Raw genomic sequence first — 22,563 nt, forward strand, 5'->3', positions numbered from 1 at the left:
CTCTATCAACACAGGGAAGCAGCCAAAATGTGGAGACAAAGAAACAGGTCACAAATGGCAGAAATGGAGGAAAGCAAACGACTGGATATAGAGTTCAAGGCCACTTTTATAAGGTTTTTCAAGAATTTTATGGAAACCGCCGATAAATTTAATGAATCCCTCAATAAGTACAGTGAGACCATGGAGGACATGAAAAAGGAGCAACTAGAAATTAAGCATACACTGACTGAAATAAAGAATAATTTACAGAGATCCAACAGCAGACAAGAGGATCCCAAGAATCAAGTCAAAGATTTGAAATACAAAGAAACAAAAAATACCCAACCGAAAAAGAAAAGAGATTCCAAAAATATGAAGATAGTGTAAGGAACCTCTGGGACAACTTCAAGCGTACCAACATCAGAATTATAGGGGTACCAGAAGGAGAGAGAGGGCAAGATATTGAAGACCTTTTTGAAGAAATAATGACAGAAAACTTCCCCTACCTGGTGAAAGAAATGGACTTACAAGTCCAGGAAGCGCAGAGAACCCCAAACAAAAGGAATCCAAAGAGGACCACACCAAGACACATCATAATTAAAATGCCAAGAGCAAAAGATAAAGAGAGAATCTTAAAAGCAGCAAGAGAAAGACAGTCAGTTACCTACAAGGGAGTACCCATATGACTGTCAGCTGATTTCTCAACAGAAACCATGCAGGCCAGAAGAGAGTGGCAAGAAATATTCAAAGTGATGAATAGCAAGAACCTGCAACCAAGATTACTTTATCCAGCAAAGCTATCATTCAGAATAGAAGGTCAGATAAAGAGCTTCACGGATAAGAAAAAGCTAAAGAAGTTCATCACCACCAAACCAGCATTATATGAAATGCTGAAAGGTATTCTTTAAGAAGAGGAAGAAGAAAAAGGAACTCTTACCATTTGCCACAGCATGGATGGAACTGGAGAGTGGATAAATACCACAGGATCTCACTCATTTGTGGAATATAATGAACAACATAAACTGATGAACAAGGGCTGATCCAGAGACGGAGAGGCATTGATTGGACTGCCGGGCCTTGGAGGGAAGGTAGGGGAGGGGAGGGGTAAGGGGGAAAGATCAACCAAAGGACTTATATGCAAGCATATAGGCCTAACCAATGGACACGGACAACGGGGGGGGGGGGGGGAGGGGGGGAGGGCATGAGCGGGGGGTGGGGGGGGTAGAGGGTAACGTGGGGACAAGGACACATATGTAATATCTTAATCAATAAAAAATATATTAAAAAAACAAAACAAAAAAACTATGAACAAATTCCTATGCACACTGCACATATCTTATTTTGAAGTAAAAAAAACAAATGTTTTCGGAGGGCCGCATGTGACCCACGGGCCATAGTTTGAGGACCCCTGGAGGTAGAGAATGAGTCCACAGGTCCTACAAGGGACAAATAAACCCATGGAAGCCCTCAAGCAATGTTTCTCAATCTGGATGCATATTAGTATCACCTGTGGAGTTTTAACAACATCTCAATAACCAGGCTGCCCCAAGACCAATTAAATAAAAATCTCTGGGGCTAGAAGCCTGGCTTCAATAGTGTTCAGAGCTCCCAAGTATTTTCAATGTGTAGCCAAGGTTGAGAACCACTGTCTCAGGAGACCTTCTACATTTCCCTGCACTTGGTAGGCCATGGGTCCCCACAACCAAGCGAGGCCCCAAGAGAAACATCGTGTTCCTTGGCCCCCAATATCAACATGACTTTATTCATATTTCAGAATATTTTAGAAATGGATCAGGGCTAGAAATTACTTTGGCCACTAGATAGATTTAAGAAGAAATGGCGGGCCTAGCTGGTTTGTCTCAGTGGATAGAGCATTGGCCTGTGGACTGAAGGGTCCTGGGTCCAATTCTGGTCAAGGGCACATGCCCAGATTGAGGGATCGATCCCCAGTAGGGGTCATGCAGGAGGCAGCCAATCAATGATTGATGTTCCTATCTCTCTCTCTTTCCCTCTCCCTGCCTCTCTGAAATCAATAAAATATATATTTTAAAAAAGAAGAAGAGGAGGAGGCGGAGGAGGAGGAGGAGAAGGAGGAGGAAGAGGAGGAGGAGGAGGAGGAGGAGGAGGAGGAGGAGGAGGAGGAGGAGGAGGAGGAAGAGGAAGAGGAAGAGGAGGAAGAGGAGGAGGAGGGGGAGGGGGGACAGGATGCCAGTTAGAATATCTGGGTTCTTTGTGTCATCTGAGAGCTAGTTACTCTTCTCTGAGCCTCAGGATCCTCACACCTCTTGCTGTTAGGATTAAATTAACTAAAATCCATGAAAAGAGTTTTGCAAAATGTAAATTACTATATAAGTATTATTATTTTTAGTATTTTATAACTAATAGCATGAAGAATGTGCTCAGAGAAAGATGATATCTGAGGAAAACACAAGAAAGATGGACCTACTCCCCTATAGGAGACCTCAGCCTCAGGATGGACAGGGAGATCAAAGCTCAACGAGAGGGATAAATCTGTGAGCTGATAGCAAAAGCAACCTGACAGGCCAAACATGAAACACTTCTTTCTCAGAAATCCAGAGAAGAGACTCTGAGAAAGATCTTCCCTTTGCTTTCCTATTGGCTTCCAGGAATTTATACCAAAGTAGTGATGTCCCAAAATAAATAAGTTTTCTTCTCATCATTAAGCCAGAGGTTCTAGGAATGGGCTGAACACAAGGCTGAATTCATTACTGAGATTGCTTGCAATTTAATTCGAGTCCTAAAGAGGTGGTCCCTATGTGTCATCAAAAAATAAGTTTTGCATCTAGACAACAGTCTACATATATCTCTAGATTGACTTTTTCTTTTCCTCTGCACTTCATTTATTCTCTGAAAATCATGGGCCATGGAAGGAATTTCAATGCAACACTGTCCATGGGAGGAACTCAACATTAGATAGGGCCATCTGAGAGACCATTCGACATGGGTAGTGACTGAAGAAAGTTGAGAGCCCCTTAAGAACAGGAACCTTAATGTTGGACCCAAAAAGTACACAGTGAGTCAATGCCTTGGAAGTGCCTCCTGCAGGCACAGTTCTTAGCTCATGCTAGGAAATCAGTAAGTATCTGTGGGATGAATAGCATTGTAACCAGGTCTAACAAACTAAAAAATGTCCACTGTTGTGCAAGTGTGTTTCCCTTTTGTTCACTTTAGGCTATCCAATATTGGCTGCAACTTCTCACATAAAGTGGATTTATTGTCCCATATTCTCAGGGTCTACACTGAAGATAAACCATAGCATTTTTATGGCACATTCTAGTTGTATTACGTAATTGAATCTTCAGGAGTTATGACGGTTGCAGTAATCCAGGCAAGAGATAAAGCAAATCTAAATAGTAAGAGTGACAGTGGGAAGAAGGAAAGTGGGAAACTTTCAAACCAGGTTTCTGGCTTGGACACCTGAGTGGATGGTGATGCTATTTACTGAGACATGCAGGAGGTATAGTGTTGAGGGAAAATAGGATGAGTTTAGTTATGGACATGCCTAGTTGTAGATACCTGTCTATCATCCAGGTGGCAGTGTTGAGTAGACCATTGGATACACAGGTATGAAACTCAGAGAAGGCAAATTCTTGAACACAATCAGCATATAGCAGTAATAGAAATCCAGAAAGGAGAAGAACAGTAAGAGCAGTTTCAGGGAGAAGGATCTGACAGAAACCAGCAGCAGAGGATGGAGGAGAAGGTGAAAATGGACACAGCAGAAAAGAATAGAGGGTAGTATGGAAGGGGAAATGAAGTCCAGTGAAAGATTTTTAAAGAGAGGAAAGACATGTTTAAATGCTAATGGGAAAGGATAAAGTGAACCTAGTAGGCAGCGCTGTATCTGTCCATGACCATACCTGGTCACTACTTTTACTTCTGTCTTTCAAATGTAGAACAAGTCTCTTTGTTGACTGACTCTAACTCAGAATCGTACAAAAATGAAATTCTAGGAAATGTAGTTCTCAGTTCATCCAAGTTCGCATAGCACAATCCAACACAGTCCACCCCTTGTCAACTTGGTATTTACACACACTTCTGTAGACATATATAACTTCCAAATAAAAACACCAACAAGACCATGCTTTTGTATAACAAAATTCAACTGTCTATACTGGTACAACTGAAAATACACAAAAATCTAATAAAAGGATACACAAAGTCTACTTTGTCCATTCTAAAGGGCAAAATTTTGCCATCCACCTGGCACTAAACTGTGTCTTCAAGAGGCTACTACATAATTCAAGCACGTCAGCTACTTCCAGATGATGGGAAAACTAGTACTTCACCACTCATTATTTGCAAAATAAGTTCTTTAGTTTAAAAAAGAGAGAGACTGTATGGATACCATGATGATGAATAAACCATTCTGTAAGTCTTTAGATGGGGTAGGGGTGGTTGAAAGAAACACCATGGGAAGGAAAGGCAAATCTCTTTCCAAAAAAAGTATCTGTTCTAGTGAAAACAATGCCCTTTCACTTCCGTGGTGGAAATGGCCCAATGTAATCAGCCTGATGCCAGGTGGCCTGAAAAGCAGTGTCATATCCCCAGTTGGTGTTGATCTTCACTATTAGCAGTTGGGGACTCAGCGGTAGCTTTAATGAGAGGAAGTCCATGTAGACAAGATGACCTGCTTTGTAGATTTAGTCAGGCTCTTTCACCATCACTCCTGTCCTTGCCCAATCCACTCATATATAAAGGGGCCATGGTCATCTTGTCTACCTGATTAATAAGATCCTTCTCTGGTAAGATTGCTCTTGGTGAGCATTCACCTGGCACAGCAGTATTATAATATTCAGAGGGGACTATCCTCATATCTCTTCTCCATATTTCATTTCCTCCAATTTTCTAATCATCTTCCTTCCAAGTCCATAACCAATCAACCAAACCCTTAGTCATTGCTCATAAATTAATGTAATCCATACCTTTGGCCATTTCTCCTTCTAGGCTAATGAACTAACCAGGTGCAATGGTTGTAGTTTGGCCCACTGTGAAAATTTCTCTTTCACATTGTCATTCATGGCCATACTTCAGTGGGGGTATAATGCTGTAGGGTAGGTATCCAACTTCAGTTCTGCCAATATTTTTGGTGGTAATACCTGACCGATTTTTTTCTTCCTTAATCAGATGATCATAAAGATTTCCCCATGAAACCACAGAGGCAGATTGAAAGAGGAGACCCAATGTAGCAGAAACAGCCTTTATGGTAATATGAGCCACTTATTAATGAAATTTATTTATGTCTTCAGGACCTGCTTGAGCTGATCTCTTACATATCATTCCCACTTGATGGTGATATCTCAGAAGTATATAGTAATTTACTATTATTACTTATAAACTTATCACAGGTATGCCACATTCATTTTTTATTATATTAAGTCAGTTTTACTTATTTATTTTTTAAATTTTATCTTTATTGTTGGAAGTATTACAGATTTCCCTCCCCGTCCCTCACCACTGACCCTTCCTCCCCCTACTCCCATCTCCTACCCAGGCCTTCCCCACACTATTGTCTGTCTATGGGCTATTCATATCTGCATATAAATTTATTGGTTAATCTCTTCCTGCCCCCCCCAAGTCAAGTTTTATTTTTTAATGTTATATCTTTTATTTATTGCACTAACCATCCAGTGTCCTAATTCATGCTATTTCTGAATTTAGGTCATATTTTCTGGAATTTGTCAAACTATATAGTCCTCATTACCAGGAACATTTTAGCACCAGGTGGCAGCAAAATCTGAGAGCTGAGATAAAATTCTTGGCAGGAAAGTAAACAGCTAATTAAGAATTTATCTTAAACCTCAAGATGGTTAATAAGGAGTAGCAAATGCATTTCTTCCCCACTCCCCTTGTTTCTATTTAGATATCTCCCTCCCTCTCATTTTAGTGAGTGATTATCCAAATTGTGCATATACTCTCCCCCTACCCCCATACACTCACATATACCCTTGCAAACACAGAGAATACCCCCCAGCCAGCCAAGTGGATTGTCCTGGTACTTAGCTTCAAATGGACAAAAACTAGAACAGCCCAGAGTATAGAAAGCCAACAGAAGAAACCAAATTGGAGTCTGTTAGGAAAATCCAGGATCTAAAGGAACAGAGAACAATTTCAAACACCAATTCCAACGGGCCCAAAGCCGAACCAAAGTCGGGTAACTTAATGAAACAAAGAGGAGATGTCAAGCAAGAACAAGTCAAAATGTAACAGTAACTCACCTGTAGAGGTCAGTGAGGGCAGGTGCTTGCTCGGTCATTTTGAACAGGCCTAAAGAGACAAAGGAACGAGTCATGCTTTCTTCTGAAATGTCTCCAACTGTTGACTACATCACCCCTACAAGATTCTCCATTCTTTACGGGGCTGGCTAAAGAACAGAGTTCTGGTGTCCTTCTCTGATTTTACCCTGAACTTGCTAGGTAATCCAAACTGGCTGTTTCAAGCCTGAGGTGACTCCCTCATCAGGGGAGAGTTAGTGCTAATCTAGTCTTGCCAGAGGAGATGGTAGTGATTTGGGATGGCAGGTTCAATTTGCGCTTATTTAAGAAGCACTGCCTTAGTCACCATAGATTTTATCTTGCTAGAGCCTGGTACTTAAGCTGTCAAATTGGATAGAGATGCATACTTTTTAAACACAAATACAAAATCATCTTAAAGTCCTCTAACCAGAGTTTTTAGTTGGAAAGTAACTCAAAACTGCCAAGCAACTTTACTTTCAGAGGCTTCCTTAATCATCCTATACTTCCAAATAGTATTTTTCAATAATTATATTTTGTAAGCATTTTATAAAAAACATAGGTGTTAGAGCTTTTAGCCATTTCCAATCCTTTTTCCTACTTGTTATAAGATTCACAATTCAGTCCTTGGAACATGTATCAAATTCTCAAATTAGATACCATCATTTGAAGAATCTCTAAAAGGTTTGAAAGGGGATTTGTTGTAATCTTTCTTTAGTCCTGAAGCTTTCCACACAACTGCATATTTCACTGTATGTCTGTAAAATGAATGTTCACGTCATATGTCTAAAGACAAACAACAGTCTTTGTTCCATGGAGCATTTCAAAAGATTCACAGCTGTTAATAGGTGGGAGAATTCCAGCTTTTGCTCTTGGGAAGAAAGGAACCATTGTGGTCAGTAACTGCATCTCGAGAAGTAGCTGTATTTATTTCTAGCCTTGCAAACCAAGAGGTGGGCTGTCTGCACAGAGTGGATATTTGTGGACAACTAGCTACAGGATGGAATCAAAGTATCCCATGCTAAAGGGTTTCTAGTTGCCCAGAGAGGCCTCAAAGTGTCCTGGTGTGATTTCCATGTTCCTGAGGCTTCAGCTCTGGAACCTGACATAGCAGCATGGTCAGAGTGAATTCCTTCCTTCCTTCCTTCCTTCCTTCCTTCCTTCCTTCCTTCCTTCCTTCCTTCCTTCCTTCCTCCCTCCCTCCCTCCCTCCCTTTCCTTTCCCCCTTTCCTTTCCTTTCCTTTCCTTTCCTTTCCTTTCCTTTCCTTTCCTTTCCTTTCCTTCCCTTCCCTTCCCTTCCCTTCCCTTCCCTTCCCTTCCCTTCCCTTCCCTTCCCTTCCCTTCCCTTCCCTTCCCTTCCCTTCCCTTCCTCTCTCTCTCTCTCTCTCTCTCTCTCTCTCTCTCTCTCTCTCTCTCTCCCACTAACACGTTAATTAACTTAAAACCAGGGCTTTGGATCCTCTGATAAATATATTCTTCACATATAGACAAATCTACATAGAAAGCCTAATTATTATCAAAAGTCTGCTGCATATAAGCATAGACTCAGAACAAGGGGAATTAACACACGAGTCCAGTATTCAATAGCATTAGCTTTGAAATATAGCCCAAAAATCTAAGGAACAAAATAAACTGATGAACAAAATAGATCCAGAGACATAGAAGCGTAGAACAGACTGCGGAATCTGAGGGGAGAGAAGGGGCTAGGGAAAAAGTGCGTGGGTGGGAAGTGATCAACCAAAGACCTTGTACGCATATATGCATAATCCAAGGACACAGACAATAGGGTGGTGAAAGCCTGGGGCAAGAGATGGGGGCAGGCTAGAAGGGGTCAATGGGGAAAAAGGGAGACATATGTAATACTTTCAACAAAAAAGATCATAAGGAAAAAAAAGCAAGAAATATAGCCCAACACACTTGTCTCCATAAGGAACAAGACAGATGAAATCCCTCACAGTTTCTTTATCTAGACTTGATCTAATAACTTTTCTAGTTCTGACCTTTTATATTCAACTTCAACTTGATTTCCATTTTCTTCTGGTGAAAATGGAAGCATACTAGGAAGAGTCAGACAAACCACAACAGTAGAGAACTGTGGCTCATGATATGTGAGCAGGAAGAAAGAGTGCCCTTAATTGCTCTGCATGACTTTGTTAAGATAAAAACACTGAAACCTATAAAGAATTTTTGTGAGTTTATTTGAGCCAAACTGTTAACAATTCTCTGGTGATAATGCTCCAGAGAATGGCAGGTTTTCATCTATTTTTATACACTGCAATCAAAGGAGGGGACATAGGTGGGTTACATGAAATCCACTGGTGATAGATTAGAGAGGCAGGAGAAAGCAAAGGGCGTGTGTGTGTGTGGGGGGGGGGGGGGGCTGGGATTGGATAAAAAGTAAAATGATAGACACATACTTAGGTGGGTACAGAATAGTCAACAGTCAACCATTAACATGATAACAATAACAAAGAAGGCCCCCAAGGGGAAGTTACAAGTTACCCAGACATTTCAAGGATATGTTATAAGAGATGTAAAAGACAGATAGGCTCAGTTAAGGTAAAGGTTGACCTTGTCAGTGAAGATACCAGCCTAGGATGTAACTACCCACCATAACTGCTTTAGTTAAAGTTTGATTTCAGACCATTCTTTGTGGCTATTTTAGGTCGCTGGTTTGCAAGACTGCCATGCAGGCCTTCCCTGAACTTGTCAGGTGAGCATGTGACCCCTTTCGTCCACACTTTAAATCTCTAGACCCACATATATCCTATCCCATAACATACAAGAAACACAGGCACTGCTTATGGTTTTCTGAGACATTTTGAGACATTATAGTTGAGAAGAGTGTTTGAACTCTAGAAACAAGGATATGTTCTGATTTACTAAATAGAGAAATGTTTTGAGCCTAAAAAAAAAAAAAAAGTAAGTCTAACATAAACCTCTGGAAGGGTTTAGGCAGATTGTTGAGCATAGAAAAGAAGGCAGGGACCCCTAGGAAGCAATACGAGTTCACTACAAATGCATCAGCCATTCATCAGACAATGGCAGTAACCCAGCTCATCATTTATGATCTAGGCTGGGTTATTAGCAGATATATTTACCTATTGGTTTGCCAGGTTTAAGACCAAACCCAAATATAAATAATAAAATCAACTCGATGGTATGTGATGTTCTTTCTATGCTCCAAACCAGTTAACGTAGCACCAATTCTGTGTTCTTTAGAAGTCTGGGTAAAACTATAGTGAGTCCATCTTGACTCTGTGACCTCCTGTAGTCACCCTGAAGGCAAAATTTTAGTTCTGATAACATAGCCTTTATTTGGAACGTCTCTAAATCCCTCTTTTTTAATTCCCTCCTGAAGTTTACTTTCCGTCTTCACAGGTTGAAAATTATTGCCCTTTGAAGAATAAATTTAAATTTTTTTTAGAAATAGTCAAGTCTATTGAAAACAAAAAAAAGGATAAACTGTGATCATCTAGTCAATTGGATGAGGGGGTAGGGAAGTGAGGAAGGCAAAGATTAAGGGAATATATATAAACTAGGAAAATTGATTTACTTGGGGGGGGGGCGCTTATAAATTGGCCCTGAAAGCAATCTCTAAACAGGGTTTTTGTTGTTTGTTTTGTTTGCTTTTGTTTTGGTGTTTGTTTGTTTTCATCACCATTGCCACGCGAAATCATGCAATAATCATGATAAGTCTTAAGCAAAAAAAATGGGACTAGGGCAAAACATTCAAACACTTTGTCAGTGACAGGTAAAAATAAATAGAAGCATACTAAAAAGAGTAGGGCAGGTTTGTTTGTTTTTTTAATATTTTTACTGATTTCAGAGAGGAAGGGAGAGAGATAGAAACATCAATGATGAGAGAAAATCGTTGATTAGCTGCCTCCTGCACGCCCCCTACTGGGAATCAAGCCCGAAACTTGGGCATGTGCCCTTGACTGGAATCGAACCAGCCAGGACAAGAGTAGTGCAGTTTTACACCTGTTAGGTGATTGAGAAGTTCTTAATTCTATAAAAAATATGGGACTTTACCTTGAAAAAGACCTGAAGTTTGCTTGTGGAAATGGGCATCGGAAGGGTTTAAGTTTGTGAGTTACTGTGACGTGCAGGGAGGAGGGTTATCTTTGTGGTGGGAAGGGTTTCAGGGAGTCAGGGTGAGGCCTGCAGAGTTTATCAGGCCCAAACAGACCACGCTTTGGCCACGTGAAGGGAGGGCTATGATCTGGCTGGGTATATGAGGAAAAAATAGCCCCTGTCTTAGAGTCAGTCTGGGATTCTGCCCTGATCTCTTGGAGGGCTCGAGCTGGGCAGGGTGGGCCACCACAAGTTCAAGTTGGGCTAAACAGGGCTTTTTTTGTGTGCTTGTCTGTTTTGTTAGAGTGGAAGGGAGGGAAAAAGGGAGAGGAGGAGAAAGAGAAAATCAATGTGAGAGAGACACATATATTGGTTGCCTCTTGCATGAGCCCAACTAGGGCTGAGGATTGAACCTGCAACCCAGGTGCATGCCCTTGACTGTGAATCACAGGCTGACGTCTAACCACTGAACACACAGCCAGGGCTTTTTTAATGGAGGAAAATACTTTTGCATTTTAAAAAATATTTTTTATTGATTTCAGAGAGGCAGGAAGAGGGAGAGAGAGATAGAAACATCAATGATGAGATAGTATCATTGATCAGCTGCCCCCTACACTCCCCACACTGGGGATCGAGCCACAACCCAGTATATGCACTGACTGGGAATTGAACTGTGACCTCCTGGTTCATAAGTCGATGTTCAACCACTGAGCCATACCAGCTGGGCTACTTTTGCATTTTTAAAGATTATTTTGCTTTCAGATGTTTAAAAATGAAAACTTAAAGTGATAAGGGAGATTGGATATAGGAAGATATGTAGACTTTTCTATATCTTCTTTTCTTCTGATCTAGCAATGTAATCTGAGCATTAACAATATCTTTTAGTAACAGAACAGGTTTCACTCCACTTCAAATACATTTTTATATGTATGGTTTTTAAAAATCAGGATAACAGACTTTATCTTCTAATGTTCTGATAGGCTATGAACCTTACCTCTTTTATTTAAACTTAAATTGAATTTTTAAAACACATAGGAACAAAGGTTTAGGTAGTTTTAAGTTTGTACCTTTTCTTCAATTCTTTTGAAAACAAAATTCAAACTTTAACACGAAGTGCAAAAATATTCAGTTACCAATAGATTTATTTTATATTTGTGTTATGTTATACATGACTTTAACCAAATTTTAAAAGTTAGAAGATCAGCAATAGTACCAGAAAGAAATGCATGGAATGCCTCATGCATGCAAATTTCCTCAGGGGACATTTCAAATACTCTTTACCAGCAATTAATTGAATAAGAAATTAAAAAACAAGAAAGTATCTTTATTTATAATTTAACCTTATTCCAGGAGGATTAAAGATGACTTATAAAACTACATATAATTCAACAAGATATTTTAAAGCTAAAAGGATTAAAAAGAAATTGAATGTGGGAAAAGTAAGCCATGGCTGAAGTACATTCATTCTTTGATGTCCTGTGTACTTGTTAAATTTGACTTAGGCATCTAACAGCCATTGCAAAGAAGGACACAATCAGATCTGTGATTCATAAAGTTTTAAAAAATAAAGTCTATTTAGAGGGAGCAACAGTCTAAAAAGTCCAAGGGTGGAGAAGCTCAATCATCTGCTAACCTAAAATATTTCCTGGTGGTAAACTGAGCTGGTTGAAAGTGGAATTATGTATTTATCAGGAGTACCTGAAATGCAATTCAGACCATTTCACTCCTCTGCTCTGAAAAGTTCAGGATTTTCCCATTGGCTATAAATGCACTATAAACATCTTGGTCTAATATCTGAGGCCATCCTCAAAACCAAATCAAGATGAGCTCCCTGAAGGCAGACTGCATTTCTTATTCAGTATCAGTGCCAGTCACAGGCCTTTGTGACAAAGTAGGTGTCAACCGATGCTCAAAGATAGAGGGACTGTGGATCAGCTAAGAAAGTTTGTAGAAACCTCTCCAGCCCTCATCTCTCTACCTATAAGGCCTTCCCCTGACAGCTCTTCCATTTGAATGGTGACCAGTATCCTCAAAGTCGATAACAATATCTCCATCACCAATAATAGCTACAAGAGCATCTCTTTGTATTTTATAGTGCTCTACAGTTGACACAAACATTTTAACCTATTCTCAAAACCAGCTTGCATTGTGGTGTAGTAGGGAGCATGATTATGCTCTACAAGGCAGAAGCCTTGCAGAAGGTACCTCCTTATTAAGTGGTAGATGCCATTTTCTCCTGATGTCCACTGCAGGGTGTGGTCTCTTCCTCTCCTTCAAACCCTTGTGGCATTTGGTTTATACCTTTCTTATGACACTTACTAATAACTCTGTACATTTTATATAGTGTGTTACAGTTTACAAAACACGTTTTCTCATGCTAAATTCCCATTTCTTTTTCATTCTCACAACTTCTTTGAGAGAACAATAATTAATCCTCTTCTTACCTTGAGAACCCTGCTGCTCTCTCCACACTCTCTAAAAATATAAAAAGTAAAAGCTACTCAGGAGATTACATAACCCACAACTACTACCACAGTCATTTTACCATCCCCCAAGGACAACAGAAACCTAACATTTTTTTAGGTCCGTACTCTCTGCCAGGTGCTTTATAGATAATACTACTTCAATTTACCTTTCCTTTGCTCTTAGACTATTAAATTTGATTCTCCCTTCAAAAACACACAACAACACACGAATTCTAGAAAGAAAACATGTGCTTTCCATCTCTGTGGATACTTTGACTAATGAGGGAAAGGGGTAGAGATGCTGGGAAGAAATTGACACCCTTTCTGGAATTCCACTGCAGTGACTCATTTAGGGACCAGCTCTGGCTGGAGCTCAGCAGGATGGTGTAACACATTGGGTGGATCAAGAATGTGTTGATGAGAGCTGTCAGTTGGGGGAATTTCTGATGAAGACATCACCAGGTTGGAAAAGATGCCAGTAGAGGTAGGGTGGGGGACAGAACCTAGATCAGGGGTGGGCAACCCCTGGCACGCATGCCAAACATGGCACGCCAGTAACTTTTTCTGGCACGCGAAACCTTCTCTTATAATCTTACATTTACAATTTTTTCTTAATATCGACTTTTTAATTTTTCAGATAAATTCAGTGTAGATGCATCTTAGATAAATAAATAATTTTACATAACAAGTTATCTTAAAGACTATAGACATGGATTGACGAGAGAGGGGAAGAGCAATTTCTATGCCTCTGCCTTAACTCTCCCTGCCTTCCTAGATCCAACCAGTGTTTTGGTTTCATCCACATACGCTTGTGAATCTTTGTTCTCAGTGATGAATTTTTGTTAAGTCTTGTAATAGGAGTAGCCTGATGGATGAAAGTAGTAGCTCGTGCATATCTCTGAAGGTCACGAAATATAAACCTGATGTAAAATCTCTGTCATCAGTGATGCAGCAGCAAAAGTCCCACTGATAATATCAAACGGAGTCATAAAGTTTTCTGTCGGACTATCAGTGTACATGTATACATTAAAAATAAATGTATTTTTCATCATCATATACTGTGTTTTTGTCGCTCAAATGAATTTTATTATTTCTTCAAGGTTCTTCACATACGTACACCTTAAGAGATATCAAGTAGGCGTAACATGTTCTCAAAAAATAAGGGTTGGCACGCAGAAGAATTTTGAGTCAGAGATTTTGCTGGTTTTGGCACGCACTCACAAAAAGGTTGCCCACCCCTGACCTAGATGGAGGCCACTACCAGGAATCTCCTGGGTCTCAGGACAGGAGAGTCCCTGTGCCAAGAGGTAGCCTTCCACAATTCCAGGGGGCACTCTTCCCATGGAATACAATGTGCACGGTGTCCTTGGAATTGTGCAACACGGGGTCCTGACCTCGGTGTCTGGCTGTCTCCCTCCATTGCACTGACTGAGTGCCATAGGGGATATCCATGTTGGAGACCCCCAAGAGAACTGCAGACTCTCAGGCTTCCATAACTCATTGATGATGTAGTACTTGGTGCTTTCATTTCAGTTCATGTAATCCAGTGATGGCAAACCTTTTGAGCTCGGCGTGTCAGCATTTTGAAAAGCCCTAACTTAACTCTGGTGCCGTGTCACGTATAGAAATTTTTTGATATTTGCAACCATAGTAAAACAAAGACTTATATTTTTGATATTTATTTTATATATTTAAATGCCATTTAACAAAGAAAGATCAACCAAAAAAATGAGTTCATGTGTCACCTCTGACACGCGTGTCATAGGTTCGCCATCACTGATGTAATCACTTCCGGTAACTTCCTGTCAAAGATGTCTGTGTAGTTGTGGGGCACACTGGGATTCTTAGACACACTGAGTGGGAACATGAGGCCCAGTGTCAGGGCCAATGTGTGATTCCTCCCATAGCAAAGATTCACCTGGAAAAAGGTCAGCTTCACGCGGAAGGTGTGGCCTCCGTTCTTGTAGCTGTGTTTTTCTGAGGAAAGCAACACCTTTTTGAGAAAAGTAAGACATTATTCTAATTCATTTCTGGGGCCTGGCAACTATTTCTCACCTGTCCTTTAGCATTGTGGTTCTGGAAACAGACTGCACTTTAGAATTATCTAGAAAACTTAAAAAAAAAAACACATATTGATGCCTGATTTCTTTTTCAGAACAATTAAACCATGATCTCTGAAGCAACTATATTTTTTAAAAGGTCCCCAAGTGGCTTTGTTGTGCCAGCAAGGGTTGTGAATCTATGCCTCAGGTGGTTTTCTTATTCTTCCTACGATCTCACCCTCAGTGGCAGACAGAGCTTCAGAAGGCTTGCCCAGCTGGAAGAACTCAGTTGTGAAACTGAAAAAGGGACCAATGAGACCACAAAAGCGATGTGACATGTCATTTAAAACAAATATTTACCAAGTGTCACATTCCAGGTCATGTGCTGGGAACGCACAATAAATAACACAAGGTGCCTACCCTCAGTAAGTTTCTGCTCTTGATGGAAAGACAGGTACGTGAACAACTGTTCTGCTGAGCAAAATTAAACTGAGGTACTGCGGGAGCACGGCTGGGGAGAAAAGGAAAGGCTTGGGGGAAAAGAAGGGCTTTGAGGTGGATCTTAAGAGTCAAGCATTGATCCATGGAAAGGAGGCAAGAAGTATTCCAAAGAGAGGAGTAATTTGAGCAAAGGCGTAGAAGCAAGGAAGTGGATGGGATGCTAGGGAATTATAGGAACCCAGTGGAGCTTCAGGAAATGGTGAGCTATGAGGCTGGAAATTTAAACGCAAAATTGGAAGGCCTCAGAAGCCCCCACAAGGAATCGATAGATAGGTATTGTGCGAGTCTGAATAATGTATGTCTTAGATAGAGGGACCACAACGAAGGTTTAAATCTAAATAGTGCTATGGCCAGATCTGAAACAAATAGGAATATGATCAACACGAACTTTGATAAACACATCTCCAGTAGTTGCCCATCCTGCCCTCTGGCAACCTTCTCTCTGCTTATCCGCCCCCACTACTCTGGTGACCTGAACACACACCTACTGTATTTTTTGTGCCTTTTACATAAGTTCCCTCTCTTCAAAATGCTCTTTCCTCCTTTCTTTGATATCTTCTACGTATGGAAGTCAGCTTCTCTGTGCTTTTTCCTATAGCACTTTTGCAGAGATAGCTAATAATATTGCTTGTCAATTGTACTGTATTTATTGAGATGTTTGTCTTTACCTCCAGACTGTGAGCCTGTAGTAGGAGTGGGGAACCTTTTATTCTGCCAAGGGCCATTTGGATATTGATAACATCATTTGCAGGCCACACAAAATAATCAACTTAGCCATTAGCTTGCTATATTTGGTCAAATATTTAATCAACTCACCCCTAATGCCCTAGCAGGGCCAGACCAAATGATTTCGAAGGCCTTATAGGACCCCCCGGGTAGGAGGTTCCCTGCCCCTGCCTAGAGGATAGGAATGAGATGTTTTTAAAATTTCAATCACCAGGACTCAGCACAGTGGCTGGCACATTGGCCTTGAAGACTTACTGAATGAACGAATGGGAAAGCACTTACCAGGTGTTGGAAAGATTCAAACTTAGCAATGATGTCCTTTAATGTTTGAATACAAAGATTCAGACATTTTTTTCCATATTTAAAACCATTTGCTCAGACTTGGAACATTTCTATTCTGAAGTGTTCACTTGTATAAGGAAAGTTACAGTGGCTGAATCTATCAATTTATTTCCATATAGCAAGCACCACTTCTTTCTTTAGTAATAATCTGTGAGAGGAATGTTAAAGTTAATGTGTTTTTTGTCTACTGGAAATATAAGTATCACTCAAAAAGCCCCTGCAATCCACCGAGGCCCACAGAAGGGAAAACAATCCCCTCGCGGGTGTGACAATGGGATTTGGGGGCTTGCTGGGCTGAGAAGAGGGAGGGTGGGGCTCTTTGTGAATTTTGTTGATTTTCAATTCTTGAAACGTATTTCACTAGTTGGGGGATTAAAAGGTTTCCTGGTGAGAGTGTCAATTGTCAAAGGATTGAAAGTAGATTCTATAATCCTATAAAAGAGAGTTTCGGCAGCTTCTCCAACAGGAATCTAGAAATATTTGGTATCTTGGAAATCATTTTGGTCTATTGTTCTACCCTCTTAGTTCTTCTATAACAATCTTGCTGCCCCCGGAAGAAATGGCAACTTTCATAAACTTAATTTTTACACTGTTACTCTCATATCCTATTTGCAAAGCGCTTGGTCTATTTCTCCTTGAGGTTCTATTGGTTTTTGCTGCACTTATTTTAATGGTCTGTTGTTAGACTCATACACATTCAGAATTGTCAGGTCTTCTTGGAGAATTGACCCCTTTATCAATGTGCCCCTTTTTATCCCTGATAATTTTTCTTGTTCTGAAGTCTGCTTTGTCTGAAATTCATATATCTACCCTCACCTTCTTTTGATTAGTGTTAGTATGGTATCCCTTTCTCCAGCCGTTTAATTTTAAGCTTTCTGTTTAAAGTGGTTTCTTGCAGAAAACATAGTTGGGTCATGCTTTTTTGTTCACTTTGACTACCAAACTGATGAAAAAAATTGGTGTTTTCGAGCATTCATATTTAACGTGGTTATTGATATAGTTGGCCTAATATTTACCATGTTTGTAACTGTTTTCTATTTGTTGTACTTGTTCAATATTTTCTCCCTGCCCCTTTTCTGGTATATCAATTATACTTCTTTTTAAACTTTTTTTAGTAATTACTCTTGAGTTTATAATACATATTTCCAACTAATCTAAGTCAACTTTACAGGTGGTACAAGTACCTTATAACAGAGTATTCACAGCTCCTCTCTCCTATCCCTTAAAACATTGCTACTATTTATTTTATCCAATACATTGTTACTATTATTACTTTGAACGGTTATCTATTAGGTCAATTAAGAATAAGAAATAAAATATTTTAACTTCATTTACTCCTTCTTTTGGGTTCTTCCTTTATGTAGATTCAAGTTTATGATATATATTATTTTCCTTCTCTCTGAAAAAAATTATTTTAACATTTCTTACAGAGCAGATCTGCTGAAAATAAATTCCCTCTCTTTTTTTTTCTTTATTGTTCCTTGACTTTTTTTGTTTATTGTTCAAAGTATTGTTCCTTTATGTTTAAAGGATAATTTTGCAAGATAACAAATTTCAGGTTTGTATTTTGTTGTTTTTCCCAACACTTTAAATATGTCACTCCACTCTCTTCTTGTTTGCATGGTCTCCGATGAGAATTTTGATGTAATTCTTATCCTTCCTCTATAGGTAAGGCTTTTTCCCCTCTGGCTTCTTTCAAGATTTCCTAATTGTTCTTTGAGTTTGAAAACAATATATGTAGGTGTAGATTTGGGGGCATTTATCTTGCTTGGTTTTCTATGAGCTTCCTGCATTTGTGGTTTGGGGCCTGTCATTAATTTTGGAAAATTCTCAGGCATTATTGCTTACAATATTTCTTGTGTTCCATTCTTTTTCTCCTCTCCTTCTGGTATTTCAACTACATACATGTTACATGTTTTGAAATTGTCTCACATTTCTTACATGTTCTATTCTGTGTGTTTTTTCCTTTGCATTTCAATTTGGGAATTTTCTATTGATATATCTCAAACTCACTGATTCTTTCCTTGGGACCATATCTAATCTACTGACAAGCCCATCAAAAGCATTCTTTCTTTTCATTACTGTTTTTCATTCCTAATATTTCCTTTCAACACTTTTTTTCTTTTCTAAAAAATTTATCTTTATTCTTCGAGTTTCCACCTCTCTGCTTACATTACCTACTTGCTCTGCATGTTGTTAACTTTTTCCATTAAACCCCTTGCCATATTAATCATAGTTATTTAAAATTCCCTGTCTGATAATTACAAAAGCTATGCCATAGCCAAGTCAGATTCTGCTTTGTGTATGTATGTGTGTGTGTATGTATATATACGTGTGTGTGTGTGTGTGTGTGTGTGTGTGTGTGTGTGTGTGTAGATTTCAGAGAGGAAGGGAGAGGGAGAGGGAGATAAAAACATCAATGATGATAGAGAAGCATTGATTGGCTGCCTCCTGCAAGCCCCCTACTGGGGATCAAGCCCATAACCTGGACATGTGCCCTTGACCTGAATTGAACTGGGGACCTTTCAGTCCACGGACCGATGCTCTACCCACTGAGCCAAACCAGCTAGGGCCTTGCTTTGTTTCTTTAGACTACACTTGTACTTGCCTGTTAATAGTGTTATCAGTGAGGAGCTCTCCGTGTCCCCACCTGTGGCCAGTGGAAGTGGGTTCCTTGCAATGTCACAAGAAAAGGAATTTTCTGAGACTTGCATAGGAAAATGAGTGATATTTATTGGTATGGGATTAAATTCCTGAGTTTCCAAGGTTCCCTTTCCTTCCATCCTGCCATGGACGAAGTCCAGCTTTGTTATCAGCAGAGCTAGGATGAGAGGTGTTGCCCATTCCATCTTTGCACAGTCCACTCCAGTATCAGGCTAGCTTAACTTGTGTTCCCAGCTGCAGCCCAGTAAGTGTGGGGTCCACATGGCCACGGGCCATGCAGATTCTAGGGCCACATGGCTATGGAGGTAACATGGGTGAGTACAAGGAAGCAGGAGCAAAGCCAGGGGAACAAGAGAGAGAGAATCTGGGATTTTAAGATTTCATGAGCTTGCAGTGGCTCCACCCTCTCTAGCCAATTATCTTTGTTCCAGGTTAGACTGACAAGCACCTTCCCTGCTTCACCCCAACTTTACTGAGCATGTATCAGTCTTCCCCTTTGTCGGGTCCCTTCCTCCAGTGATCTGCAGGGAATAGACCAGTGGTTCCCTGGGGAGTGTGAAATTGCAGCTTCCTGGTGTAGCTGCCCAGATGGTCATGCTTATAATGTCTGGTTTCCTCTTTGCTCCTTATTATCCTTATATAATAAAAGGCTAATATGCAAATTGACCGAATGGCAGAATGACCAGTTGCTGTGACAGGCACTGACCACCAGGGGGCAGACGTTCAACGCAGGAGCTGCCCTCTGATGGTCAGTGCTCTCCCACAGGGGGAGCGCCACTCAGCCAGAAGCCCGTACACCGGGCTCTAGTTATTAATAACTAGCTACTTATGACAGTAACAATAGGTCTTATAATTTTGGGTTAAAATCCAGATATCATGTATCTGGTATGGGAACGGGAGTGAATTGGCTTTTGAGGTCAGGTTTTATGTTAATCTGTTTAGGAGCTGTGTTTAATGTTTGCCATACAGGTAGATATCAGAGGCTTCAATTTCCTTCAGAGTCTTTCTTTTCTTTGGATTGTCCTAAAAAACTTCTTATATAGAGACTGCACCCTGAAGATCTTTCAACTGTAACCCAGTTATTTTACTGGAGCCCTGTAGATGTGGTGGTAAGGTGAAGGGTAAGGAGCAGCATTCTATAATCTTGTTTCAGTCTTTAGTGGGCCTGTGTCCTTTGGCTGTGACCTTCACAAGTATTTCTTATCCGTTCCCCCATTGGAAGAAACAGGAAGGCTAGGAGGGGCTGGGTTTGGGTAATTGCCCCCCCCCAAATCTCTGGCTAAGTCTCCCCCCCCCCCCCCCCCCCCCGCTGAGTAAGCCTCTTTCTTATGGAAGAAGACTGGGTATATTTAAGAAATGGTTTCTTTTCTTCTCTGCCAGAAACATGAGAGTTTTTTCACTGTCTCTTCACCTTGAGAATCTGGTGAGGTTCCTGGAGGGAAATCCATGGACATGTTCCCCTAAGACTGCAGCTCCCAGGAGGTTCTCACTCACACACTAGTCCATGCTCAAACTCTGATAACTTGTCAAAGTTACTGTTTAAATGTTCTTATCAGCTTAAGGCTCCAGGGCCTGCTGTCTCCAGGGAAGCTGATCTTGGCTGTAACTCTCTGTATTTGCCTGTCTCTCCCGATTCTTGGGGGAAGTTTGCCTTGCAATCTCAATTCTCTGATGACCCCAAGAAAAGTAATAGATTTTCAGCTTTTTTTTTTTTTTTGGTAAGAATATGAGTGACAATTTTCAAGTTCTTTGCTTAGATTTTTCAAGTTTATTTTAGAAATTGCCTTTCAAGGCTTTCTTAATGTTCCTTGATCTACAATTTCTACTTCTACACCCACTCCACTGGAGGAATCTAAAAACTGAGTTTCCTTTATGACTTGTGAGGACAATATCATTAGTGAATAGATTCTAACTAAGCAAGTCATCTTAATATTCACAAACACATATAAAAAAGGCTGGGTGTGGAAGTTAGGCCATCACCTGCAACCTGGACCTGGCTTCAAAGCCAGCCATCTGCTTGTTCATTGATGGCAGCTGGTATAACAGGAAGAACTTGGAAAGGAAATTAGCAAACCCAGTTGAAGTTCATACTCTGTCATTAACTGGGTGAACTGGAGTGAGTCTTCTGTTGAGCCTCAGTGTCACTAGTTATAAAATTGGAATAAGGATATTGGCATTAAGGCCTCCACCAGTTTTGGGGGGAGATCACAACTTGTCTGAGCTTCAATTTCTGCGCCTGTTACAATGAAGTCTTGTGCCCTCGTCACCTCACAGTTGTTGTGTGTGTGTTGTTGTGGTTTTTTTGTTTGTTTGTTTGTTTGTTTTGGGGGGGGGGGCGAGAAGCGGGGGTGAGAGGGAGACGGCACAACCTTTCTGAGCGTCAATTTCTAAGAACACACAGCCAGCCCGCCAATAAAATTCCTGGAAAAACAGAGGGAAAGGAACAGAACATTTTTGCAAAATACAGAGGGCTCTACCAATGTGAATTGACTCATATTTAAAACACAACAAACTGACTTAAAAAGCGTCTATGCGTCTCTTACCTTCTGGTTCCAGCATTACTACCCCATTGCAGAAATGAAGACCACTTTTGAAAAAAAATTATCGCCCGCCTGGGTTCCCACCTGCGCGCTGGCCACACCCCGCAAGGCTGGGGCAGGGCGGTGGGGGCGGGGCCTAGCCGGCCGGCCCCACGCGACGCCCCGCCCTGTCGCGCCCGCGCCTGCGCCGTGCGCACCGACCGCTGTCGAGCGCCCGGGTGGGAGGTAAGGGGCTCGCGGGAGGCCGCCTTCGGGGCGTCAGGCCCAGATCCTCAGGGTGGGCTGGGCGCGCGGGAGAGGCGCCCCGCGAGAGCCGGGCTTCCTGTCGTACATGCCAGCGTCGTGGGACGCCTCTCGGCGCCGAGAAGTGGCGGTTTCGTTTTTAGAAGCACTCACCGCAGCGGGTGTAGAGAGGCGGCCGACGGGACGAGCGTGACGGCCTCCCGAGGTCGGGGGTGGAAAAGTGCCCGGCGTCTGCCCTGCCCGTGACGCACTGTGGGCGCCAGGCCCTCAGGGTCCCCGGCGTCTCGGACCCGAGCCCGGCCCGCGCATCCGTTCCTGGTGGGGGTCGTGTGGGGGGCTGGCCCAGGTGCGCCGTGGGGGACACTGCGAGGGGTGACGCGAGGCTCGGGGGTGACGCGAGGCTCGCGGTGCTGAGGGGAGGGCCAGGTGCGCGGGGTCGGAGCCTCCTGGCAGCCCGACCGGGAGGTGTTGCACTGAAGGTTCCCCGTCCGACTCGCCCCTTTTGCACCTCCGGAACCCGAGGCTCCGAGAGGAGACCATACGGTAGGACCCACGGCCCTGACTTCCCAGATTCGGTATCCCGTCCCACAGTCAGAAACTCGGGGCCACCAATGGGGTGGGTGGGGGGGGGGGGTATCCCGGCTGCTGGAAGGTGTTGGTCACTCTTGAGTGGGTGGGGCGGAGTTCCAGAGATTTTGGATTTTTTTTCCCCCTGAGAAATGGCTTTTAG

At 41.6% G+C, this 22,563-nt stretch overlaps 1 protein-coding gene and 1 long non-coding RNA gene across 3 annotated transcripts in view; one reads left to right on the forward strand and one right to left on the reverse strand.

The window, feature by feature from the left end:
• The window catches only part of LOC132212208 (uncharacterized), a 31,041-nt gene extending 8,809 nt beyond the window's left edge, over window positions 1–22,232 (reverse strand). The window contains exons 1-2 of the long non-coding RNA XR_009447684.1: window positions 21,594–22,232; window positions 6,219–6,267 (exon numbers count right to left, since the gene is read on the reverse strand). This is a non-coding gene — a long non-coding RNA (uncharacterized LOC132212208). The remainder of the gene's footprint in view (window positions 1–6,218; window positions 6,268–21,593) is intronic.
• STX17 (syntaxin 17) overlaps window positions 21,715–22,563 on the forward strand; it is a 47,306-nt gene continuing 46,457 nt past the window's right edge. The window contains exon 1 of one of the 2 annotated variants that reach the window (XM_059657500.1): window positions 21,715–21,815. The gene's annotated coding sequence lies outside the window, so the exon portion shown is untranslated. Of the gene's footprint in view, window positions 21,816–22,248; window positions 22,377–22,563 lie in introns of those variants that run through there. The other variant, XM_059657499.1, reaches the window with a different exon arrangement.

This window comes from Myotis daubentonii, chromosome 11 (assembly GCF_963259705.1).
Source record: "Myotis daubentonii chromosome 11, mMyoDau2.1, whole genome shotgun sequence".
Classification (NCBI taxonomy): Eukaryota; Metazoa; Chordata; class Mammalia; order Chiroptera; family Vespertilionidae; genus Myotis; species Myotis daubentonii.